Source organism: Cicer arietinum, chromosome 8, assembly GCF_000331145.2.
Source record: "Cicer arietinum cultivar CDC Frontier isolate Library 1 chromosome 8, Cicar.CDCFrontier_v2.0, whole genome shotgun sequence".
In the NCBI taxonomy this organism is placed as follows: Eukaryota; Viridiplantae; Streptophyta; class Magnoliopsida; order Fabales; family Fabaceae; genus Cicer; species Cicer arietinum.
Window position 1 is genome coordinate 16,204,464 of NC_021167.2, and position 11,771 is coordinate 16,216,234.

Sequence of the window (11,771 nt, forward strand, 5' to 3'; positions counted from 1 at the left end):
ACCAATCTTGTGCATCCAATAAGTTCATTTGTGTCATTGGATTGACATTTAGGTCATTTTCATTCTCCCTTGGCTTATTCTTGTCAAATTAGGGTTTTTAACCAATCTTGTGTCATTTTATTAACACTTAGGTTATTTACGTCCTCCCTAGGCTTATTCTAGTCCAATTAGGGTTTTTAAACAATCTTGTGTATCCAATAAGTTCATTTGTGTCACTAGATTAACAATTAGGTCATTTTCTTACTCCCTAGACTTATTCTAGTCAAATTATGGTTTTTAACCAATCTTTTGCATCCAATAGTTGTGTTTGTTTCATTCGATTAACGTTTAGGTCATTTTCGTCCTCCCTATGCTTATTTTAGCCCAATTATTTTAGTCCAGCTATGGTTTTTAACCAATCTTGTGCATCCAATTGGTGTGTTTTTGTCATTGGATTAACACTTAGGTCATTTTCGTCCTCCCTAGGTTTATCTAGTCCAATTAGGGTGTTTAAGTAATCTTGTGTATTCAATAAGTTCTTTTGTGTCACTTGATTAACATTTATGTCTTTTTCGTCCTCCCTAGGCTTATTCTAGTCCAATTAGGGTTTTTAACCAATCTTGTTCATCCAATAGCTGTGTTTGTGTCATTTGTTTAACATTTTGGTCATTTTCTTCCTCATTAGGCTTATTCTAATCCAATTAGGGTTTGTAAACAATCTTGTGCATCCAATAAGTTCATTAGTGTCCTTGGATTAACATTTATGTCTTTTTCGTCCTCCCTAAATTTATTATAGTCCAATTAGGGTTTTTAAGCAATCTTGTGCATCCAATAAGTTCATTTTTGTCACTAGATTAACATTTATGTAATTTTCGTCATCCCTTGGCTTATTCTAGTCCAATTAGGGTTTTTAAACAATCTTGTGCATCCAATAAGTTCATTTGTGTCACTGGATTAACATTTATGTCATTTTCGTCCTCCCTAGGTTTATTCTAGTCCAATTAGGGTTTTTAACAAATCCTGTGCATCCAATAGGTGCGTTTGTAACACTGGATAAAGATTTAGGTCATTTTCGTCCACCCAAGGGTTATTTTTTTCAAATTAGGGTTTATAACCAATCTTGTGTATCCAATAAGTTCATTTATGTCGTTGGATAAACATTTATGTGTTTTCGTCCTCCATAGGCTTATTCTAGTCCAATTATGCTTTTTAACCAATCATGTGCATCCAATAAGTTCATTGGTGTCATTGTATTAAAATTAAGGTCATTTTCGTCCTCCATAGGCTTATTCTAGTACAATTATGGTTTTCACCAATCTTGTGCATCCAAGAAGTTCTTTTGTTTCATTGGATTAACATTTAGGTTATTTTCATCCTCTCTTGGCTTATTCTTGTCAAATTAGGGTTTTTAACCAATCTTGTGCATCCAATAAGTTCAATTGTGTGATTGGATTTACATTTAGGTCATTTTTGTCCTCCCTCTGCTTAATCTAGTCCAATTAGGGTTTTTAACCATTCTTGGGCATCCAATAAGTTCGTTTGTGTCATGGGATTAACATTTATGTCATTTTCGTAAAGTAGTGCCTAAGATTCCCTTACCCCCTCTATAACAGTAAAGAACAAAAGTAGTGCCTAAGATTCCCTTCATACGTCAGACTCATATTAATTAAGAGTGATATTGAGGGAGAACAAGAACAAGCCTTCATCCACTCCCTTCGAACCCAACAAAAATTGAACCTACCCAACATGTTATCCAAATACTTAAAATTGAATGTTTCATAGGCACATTCAAAATACACCTTCATAAGGAAATAATCGTTCTTTCTTCACTTACCCAGATCGAACAACTCATTTAACACTAGTACCCAATCAAAATTATTTTTAGGCAATAAAACATTATCACATGGAACATTACGTTTCCAAGCACTTTTTGCACACTCAATAAGTAACTTAGAAATAATTTTATACAAATCGTTCGATCAAAAAATTAAATAGGACAATACTCCACTAACTTTTATAGATTAACATGAAAAACAAAAACCATTCTTGAGGCACAAACTCCAAAAATATGTCATGGTCCACCCAATAATTATTAAACTTGAACAGTTTTGAAGCCGAATTCTTGTCACAATATCTCAACTTAACTGAAAAATGACTACAACTATCCCTATCACCAACCCAGTGAGTAGAAATATTCCAAGACAATTTTGTCCCATTTGATGGTAAAAACCTATCCAACCTATTCATTGCACTACTTGTTTCACCAAACCAGGTAAATTTTTTTCGTAACACAGACACATCTGCAAAGAGGATAACATCAATGAACATTTTAAATACATTTATTAGCGTAACTAAATTGGATCAGGAGAGCCCTTCTCAAAAGAATGTTTAAATAACCAATCAATGCAACACCAACCCTTAGCCCAAAAAGCACATATGATCCATATCAACACAGTTAATTTCTTTCAAAAACCCACATCAAATTTACCCAATACAAACAAATATCTAAAGCCTTCACCTTTTAGCTTTGTCTCCCACCCCACGTAGGTTATAAGAAAGAATGTTCATCTTAGCCTCCTTTTCCCCTTCATCAGACAATCAATCACTTCCATCTTAGGAATCTTTGTGTCATATACCTTATCCACCTTAGAACCTTATATCCCCACGAGCCTTCCAAAGTGTACATTGAATATTCCATATTCCAGATTCACCCACTAAAGCACCTCAAAACACAAACCCTCCAGATAATTTTGCATTATATCCATCATACAAATTCAAAAACTTGCAACAACAAAATGATTATTTTCAAATAAAATGGAGCGATTGTGTTACCCACTAGGTCGGCTTGGTTGTGAGTCGAACTGTCTATTTCATTAAAAAAAATCTAATGCTGCATTTTGCATCCCCTCCCGTTCATCCGAATCCACTAATACAAGTTGGAGCTTCGCATCACCGAGACATTCTAGACTCACCAATCACGTATTTTTGGTAAGATTTGCTAACAAAATTTGACCCTCGCATGCCTTTATTCTCTTTGTCGAGTGAAGATTTCCCACCCACTTCCTTTGACTTATCAATGAACTTGTTGCCAAAGGAAAGCAAACAATCATTCCAATAAAACCAATCGTAGCATTCCTTTATGGCTGCTAAAAAATGAACGAGGCCAATGATTTCCAATTTTTTTAACATTCTATTTTTCATCATGCTTATTTATATTATTTCTCTACATTTTAGTTTAGACTTTCACAAAGAATTTATTTATTTTTTCAAGAATTTTGTTTCTTCTTTCCTTCCTTACAGGATATGACTCTTCAACTACCAACACAAGATTTAGTGGCGAAAGACTTGCATGAAAATGAGTGGAATTTTCGACATATATTTCTCAGTAAGTTTAAGTTATTTTATGTCAAACCTTCCTAGTCTTGTTCCATCCATATAGCTTCCATTGTTAGCGTAACTGAGTTTATGGTTCTTTTGATTTTGATCCATCCATAACATTTCACTTTGAAATTGTATATTGGATTCTCAATAACTACTAGTCATCTAGGTTTGCAACTCTAAGTTTTAGTCTCTCTTTCAATAACGAAATCATTTTAGTTTCACTTAGATACATATATATAGTTGTGTGTCACATGTATCCTCAATAATTATGACACTCATTTATGCTTCAAGTGAATGAAGTGATAAAAGCATAAAATTTGCCCATAAATATATCACAAATTATTGAGTCCTTTCACATAAAAGATAAGAAGGTAATATACATTGATCCATAAGTAATCATGCGAAAATAAAAAATTGTAAAACTCCATGTGAAGAAAATAAAGTCATTCATTTCAAACTAATGAATAGGCTTTCATTATATCACTACTCAACTAGATCCTCAAGGTTTGAAAGCTTTGTGTTTATACTTTGATAATCTTTTTAGATAAAAAAAAATATTCAAATAATAGAGCGTATAGGATGCTCTAACCAATCTAATGTTCATCCCAAAAATTATAACCAACTGTTAATCTTCCCTTAGGACAAACTAACTTCATGAGATATGTTTAATATGTTCCACATCACCATCATAATCCCAAACCTTGCCATTGAAAATAACACCATTTCTATATAGTCAAATATACCACACTATAGCCAACCTAACGAGATACCTTATTTTCCTATTAAGTTTCCTATTAAACCAACCCCCAAACTGATTAAAGTGGGACACCCGATGTTAGTGAAAGGTCTCTTCAAAACCTAACTAACGACAAATAAAAGACCATAACTTTACACTACTAGAAAAACAGGATTTAACGTCGGCCAAAAGCCGACGCTTACGGTGATTTAGCGTCGGATTAGCGTCGGTGTCGGGCTTAATTTTATTTTTTTTTTATAATATAATTGAAAGCTAAGAAACATTAAAAGTCATTGCATTGTTAACAAAATAAACGCACCAGAGTATTAAATTACTCAACAAAGTATTATGTGTTTTGAAACTACAAAATAACAAGATAGTATCGAATAACAACTTTAACAAAGTTAACTTAATACATAATTGTCAACCAATTACTACAAAAAGTAAGCATAACTATGACATTAAGGTTCGTCCAGCGACACATCGTCCAAATTATGATCGTAATGAGGATGCGAAGGAGGATGACTCGCAGTAGATGATCCACCAGCTGATTGACGGTGCAAAGCGTCAATTTTATCTCCAAAAAATTGCTTTAATGCATCAAAATCATTCTCTAACTTCTTTGAACGCTCCCTAGCCTCTTCTGCGACCTTACTATAAGACCAAAACTTAACTTGTCAATCACTAAATAAGTTTGAAAAATTATAGAAATAAATAAACTCATGAATTCAAAATAAATTCAAAATTAACAACCTATACATTGATTTTAAAGGAAACAAGTAAACTAACAACATTTTCAAAAAAGTGAACCTAACAATTTTATCCAATATATGTCAGTCATATAGAATAAATTCCAACATGGTTCCCGTAAACTGCTCAAAAGAACAAATGCTCAGTTGGTGACAAATATAGTTTATTGACTTTTTGATCCACTCTTCCGTCAAACTAAGACACTACATTAAATATAATAATACTTAACATTTTTATAATTAATAACGTAAAATTAAAATATATCAACATTACCTAAAAATTAACATATTAATGAAAGTAAAAATTCATATTAACATATATTTATTCAAATATTACAATTAACAGACAAAGACATCCTTTAAGTCATCATGGTAATAGTAGTGAAGGAAACGAAGGTTCTTTGGGTATTGGGAAAGAGCAGAAAATTTATGAACTTCAGCAGAAGATTTGTTGGCAAAGACAAGAGGTGAAGGATCTTAAAGACAGGTCTTTATGGAGCAGAAGTTTTGATGGTGTTGTTTTATTGCTTGTGAGGTTTTGTTTCACTGTTTTAGCAAGGATAAAGGTTGTTTTTGGGATTGGTCATTCTGTGCCTTGTTTGTCTCCTAGTTTGTCAACTTCTGCAACAGTTTATCCCTCTGATCAGAATCCAACTTCTTGTCATGAATTCATTTTTAGGTCATTGGAAAGGTTTGAGCTTGAAGAGATCAAGGAAGGTTTAGGAAGTGGGTTTTTTTAGTCTAACTCTAAGCTTTTGAAACCACCTCCTAGTACTTTAGGTGATGTTGCCTTGGCTTTACACTATGCAAACTTGATCTTGTTTAATTCAATTGTCTTTGGAAACTATATACAATAGTGTTAAATTACCAAAGGTGAATGCAACCATAACATAGTATGCCAGATAAGTAATTTTCGCTGATATCGAACTCAACTGTGATTTATCATAGCAGACCATAGATTCTTGTGATTTATCTTTGTTGTATGATTTAGCAGACCATAAAAAAAACTAATGATTTTCATACATCTTTGAATTAATTCTTATGCATTAGGTACAACAATGCCTATATAATCATATTATAGTTTTAATATATCCATTGTTGTGATTGTTCTCTGCCGAGAAATTTAGATTGCATGTGTTATCTTTCTTAACACTATTTTCGTTTCTCTCTAAATTTTAAAACTTCATTGATGTTCTAAATATTCTTTCATTCACCCCACATCCATTATCTCCTTGACTCTCATTCATTTCCCACTACATGAACACTATTTATTAACGTCAGATAATTACTATAATTCAAAGGCAAATGTTGCATTGAAGTTGTAGGGGACTATTAAAATCAAAGGCAAATGTATCATCTACAATAGCAATCACTTAGGAACACTCAGAATTACCTCAGAATTACTTACGAAAGAATGAGTAAACAAATAGAAAGCTACAAAAAAATCATAATTACCTCAGAATTTTTATCAGGGAGAAACAAAACTTTGAATTTTTGTAGATATTATCTACTCTAGCCAAAAAATGAGAGTTCTTTTAAAGCTGCAAGAAAGGACCACCATCTTTTATTGGAGTATGCAATTCTTGAACTCCTCAACAACAAAAGTCATATTTGCATTGAGGTTGATATCTGCAAAACAACATATAATTAACATGTGTCTGCTCCCACTGAAATTCACAGTTTAAACCATTTGCCTTTCAACTTATGCAAAATGAATATCCAAGATAATCCGATGTAAAACTGACACAGGCGACTACTATTTATAGATAAAGCTCTAGACCATTTGCCTTTTCTACTTGAAGTTTAAACCACTGCAAAACTGACACAGGCGACTACTATCCAAGTTTAAACCAATTGCCTTTCCTACTTGAAGAAAATATACATACAAATAATTGAAATCAACAACTATATAACAAGAAAAATCCACTAATACTACCAAGATAAACGAAAACCCATTGTTGTTGTTTGAGTTAAAACTTGAGAATAGATGTTTTAAAGAAGGACTTGTAAGCAAGAAGCAAGTTTTTGAAATAGGAATGCTTTAGGATTTGAATGATTTGTGTTGGTCCTAAATGCATGTAGACATGAATATATATAGACTAAAATAAAATTGAGAAACCATAGGCTAGTTGAATGATTGGTGTAGAACAGTATACTATAGGAGACAAGAGTGTATACAAGTTCACATGGTATTGTCTTAGAGGACTTTTCTAAATATCAAATATCATAATAGATAATACAACTTCTACCTTATGTTAACAAATTAGATAGGCATGGACCGCAAATTTGTGGTATACAAAAATATAAATGTGGCTCTTAATATATCAGTCAGGTCTTTCTCAATGTTTAAAAATTGCACATAAATCAAATAATATCAGTTGTCGGCATATGTAGATCAGTTGCATTGTCAATATGAAGAAACCTATGAGATGTCTAATGCAGGCCTACCATTGGAAACTGCAAGAACAAACATCATGTTGCTTTGAAATGACAACATTCCATGATACAGTATCTGGTTGAGGCATTTCGTCGAACAGTTGGTGAGCAAGATTAAGTTCCTTGCATTTTACCTAGGCTGTTATGAGGTTGTTGGATGTGTAGAGTTCTGATATGAAACCTGATTTTATTGCTAGACAATGGGTTGCTTTAACGAAAGGCAATGCAATGGGTGAGGTTCGAATAAGAGAGTGAAACCTATGCATTCATGGGTGAGCTTAACCTGTCATAATTAATTTAAAACAAAATTTCAACAACTGTCTTCAGCAAATACTACATAACAATGTTCTCTAAACAGAAAATAAATAACAAATAAGCACCTTGAAGTCGTTCACAGATGAGAGCGAGACGACGACACTGAACGGCGACTCTGAGGGTGACGGTGACAGGTTCGAGAGGGTCACAGATTCGATAGGGTCACAGGTTCGAGAGGGGGACGAGTTTGATACTCACATATTCGAGATGGGAACGGGTTTGGCGTCGATACTCATGGCATTGAGAGGGATGAGAATCGGTGACAAAGTGTGAGAGAAGGGCTCACCAATATGGATTCAATTTCAGATTCAATATGAACCGGTGATGGATTCAATTTCAGATTCAAAATGTAGGGTTCATCCTTGACAAAGTGTGAGAGAAGGAGAAGGGTTCACGATATGTTATTAATTTTAACATAAGGCTCAATCTGATTTCACAATTAATACTAAAAAGTTTAAAAGTAACGTCGCGTCGGCACCTCCGACGCTAACTAGTAAAATAAAAAATTAAATGAATAAACTCGTGTCAGATTTATTTTAAGTAGCGTCGGCAACCGACGCCACGCCGACGCTAAGTAGTGTCGGAGTCAGGGACCGATGCTAATATTGGCAGCTAAAATACAATTTTCTAGTAGTGTTAGACACAATTTTTACGATGCTGGTAATCGTTTTCTGAACAGTCACCATACAAAAACCTGAACCTTCGACAACATTGCACATTGCCATGAATGTTGAAAAGCTAGCAATAATCCATCATTAGAAGTTATATAAAAATGATTGTTTAACATAACATTATACCCACTCTTAACATAATAATCACTTATTTTTTTCGGATATCCAAACCGCTTCATTTTTTTAGACATAACATACACTAAATATTCATCAACTCCCCTAATAATAGAATCTTGTGTCAACTACAAGACAATGCTCACATCTTACATTCAAAGCAATCCATCTTTGCTACACAACATAATTTATTCATAGCAACATGGAACAAACGAGGAAACAAATTCTCAAAGGAGAAAGGCCAAACCCACTAATCATGCCAAAGTTGGGTCACTTCCCCTGAACCAAGTCTTAGGTGCAGTCCACTTTTAAACTAAGAGACATCCTCAACACTTTCCAAATCACGCTACCATAATTAGGGTTTTCTAGAACTAATATAATCCTCTAGTCGAGTCACCGTGGCTCTTAAAGATCCATATTAAAATTCCAAGAATTAATATCAAATAGCATCATCATTCACCAAAAACCTCCACTTCCATTTTTACTAAGTAAAGCAATGTTAATAAAAATTCAAATATTTGACACCCAAGCTTTCCATTTATTTTGTGTGCACAAATTTGCTCCTATCTAACCCAACAAAGCTTTCTACTGTCCTTGCATCCACCTCAAAGAAAGTTCCTCTAAATAGCCAAAAGTATTCACAATAAATATCTTGGAGACTTATAAAATGAAAAGAAGAACAAAGTAAAGCTAGACAACATCGAATTAATAAAGCCAACCCTACCACCAATAGAAAAGTTATTTCCCCTCCAATCCAATTTGTGTGGCCTCAACAACAGATTTCTACATACAAAGTCTTTTTGAGTTAGCTCCTACCAAAATTCTGACGAATTTAAATAAAGGGTGGCGTTTAGTATGGGGGAGAACAAGATTTGTCTATGATGGTCAAGTGTATTTTTACCTCCAGAGATGCCGGTTGCAAGTTACTCCAACATTTTTCATTTTTTATTAACTATTATATATATTATTAAATATATTAGATAGTTTTGTATTTCTATACCTCCTACACTTCTACGCCTCCTGCTCCTCATATTTTTTAATTTTTTACAAGTTCGTCATATTGTTAAATTACACCCAAAAAAAACACACTAAAAACAAATTCATAAATTTATTCTTCCCTAATATATCACAACGGCCTCGTCAACTCTTTGCACCACCATTTTGTCATCTGGCTTTCGTTGGATACAAAATTGTCACCAATATTTTTTTCTCTTTGTGATCTATTATTCTATTCATTTAGATTTTGAAAATGAAGAAGTTTCTGTCACTACTAAAAAAAACGCTTTTAGAGACCACATTTTCGGTCACTAAATGGAGAAAATCGGTCACTAAATCCAATAGCGACCGAATTAGTGACCAATTTAAATCAGTTGGTAAACTGCTAGTCGCTAGCTGTTGTGACCAAATCAGCGACCTAATTTAGTGACCGATTTAGCGACCGAATTTAGTGACCGATTTAGCGACCGAATTTAGTGACCGATTTAGCGACCGAATTTAGTCACTCAATTTAGTGACTGATTTAGTGACCAAATTTTGTGACTGAATTTGGTGACCGATTTTGAGACTAATTTAGCAACCATTTTGAATTATTATTTTTATTATATATTTAGTCACCAATTCAGTCTCTAAATGTTATTCTTTTTAATTCATTATTTTCATATCCAAAAGAACAATAAAAACAATTTTTTAATTTTATTTCAATATCTAAAAAGTTCATACACCAAAATCATTTAAAAGCATTAATTATTTCACCATATATAACTAAAGAATATAACATATTTATGTAACATTTCTAAGTACTCAGAATAATAGAGATAAAACTAAAATCTTAGTATAGTTTGCCTTCACAATCTTGTACACATTACTAGTTTGCCTTCACACCAATAAAAGTACACCCCATAAGATAAAAACCATTCAAAATAATAAAATAAACAAACTAACATAGCAATTACAAATTAAAAAAAATGCCAAATACAATATTTCTTTTATTCAATTATAAAAAAAAAAACTAACAGACATAATCAGTGGAAAACTGTCTCTATGTTGTACTGCAGTGGTAGCACTAGGTCATTAGCAAAGTAAACATATATAATAAGTGGAAAGCTGCAACTTCATCTCTGAAGTGTTTGAGTAGGTTCTCAATACTCATAAAAATACTATGATCTTCATTATCCCTGACTTGTACACTCACCTGAAACAATGAAACAACTCTTAATTTCATATTGGGTATAAAAAGACTCAAAAGAAGCCACAACATTAAAAACACATGGGGAAGTTACCATAAAAAAAGTTTATATAAAAACATATGTAACAGTTGAGAACACATTCAGCAAGCCATTGAACATTGAGAGGAAGCTCAAATAATTTCTGCCACAACTCCCTTCATGTTTACCTTTAAGTCACAAGTTTTAAGCAATTACAAAGAGTAATCAGAGGTGAAAAAGCAGTCGAGCAAAATCGTAAAGCTTAACTTAGTAGTTTTATTACCTTGAAGCTTTGAAAAGGATTGAAGCCTTTGAACTCCAATGTCACAGTAACACCAAATCTAATCAAAATCAAAATACAGTCAGTAGCAAACCAAAATACAGTCAACAATTGAACTAATTTGATAGTCGAGATATATACTCAAAAGTCTAAATTGTTAGATTAATCCTATAATGATGTTTGCTTGCAGATAACAGAAATAGATCTCCTATAGAAATTACACATTGCAACTGTTGAGACCGTTAGATTTACTAATGTCAATGCTCTAATACCAATTTCAAAATTTAAAATCCAAAATCTGATGCTAAGTCTTGCATCTATACCCTCAATTTTCCCCAACATAACTCTATCAAAAAAAGTATGAGTGAAAATAATAAAAATGATTACATGTTGCAGCTGCAGTGAGAGTTAGGATGTCACTTGCACTTGTACCACTCATGGCAGAACCAATAACACTACTAAGATCTTCTTTCTTATCTCCCATTGCTTCAGCTACTATCGCACACTGAGCAGCAACCAAAGCAGCAACAGAAGCTATTGTTGCATCTCTATCTTCAAAGCAAATGTTTAGAAAAAAAAAATACAAAATACAAAATTTAAGTAGAAATTTAGAAGAAAACTAAGAAATTACTTGAAATTGCGCTTAGAACTCACTAGATGTAGGTTAGATTCCTGCGATTTGAAAAATAAAATAAATTAAGAAATGAGAAACGATTAGGGTTCATGCGATTTGGGAAAGAAACAGAGAGGCAAAATGAAAAAAGGTCGAAGATGATTAGGGTTCGTGTGGGAGGATGAAGGAGAAAGTGAATGGAGGATGAAGAGAAGGGCGAGAACGAAAAATGGAGGTACTATGGCGAGAACGAAAAATGGAGGTAATAGGGTTTGGGAAGATGAAGGAGAAAA

General features: G+C 33.1%; 2 long non-coding RNA genes across 3 annotated transcripts; one reads left to right on the forward strand and one right to left on the reverse strand.

Moving 5' to 3' along the window:
• The first annotated feature begins 2,396 nt into the window (after window positions 1-2,396).
• LOC113788186 (uncharacterized) lies at window positions 2,397-5,765 on the forward strand. Of its 2 annotated transcripts, none has more exons than XR_003474670.2 (3): window positions 2,397-2,967; window positions 3,280-3,364; window positions 5,192-5,765. It is a non-coding gene; the product is annotated as an uncharacterized lncRNA (long non-coding RNA). The 2 variants fall into 2 exon arrangements; XR_003474671.2 differs by having other exon boundaries at window positions 2,406-2,967; window positions 5,525-5,765.
• On the reverse strand, window positions 4,376-7,801 carry LOC101509482 (uncharacterized). Its single transcript, XR_190325.4, has 4 exons — window positions 7,662-7,801; window positions 7,294-7,564; window positions 6,301-6,474; window positions 4,376-4,750 (listed from the first exon to the last, which is right to left on the reverse strand). It is a non-coding gene; the product is annotated as an uncharacterized lncRNA (long non-coding RNA).
• Window positions 7,802-11,771: the final 3,970 nt, after the last annotated feature.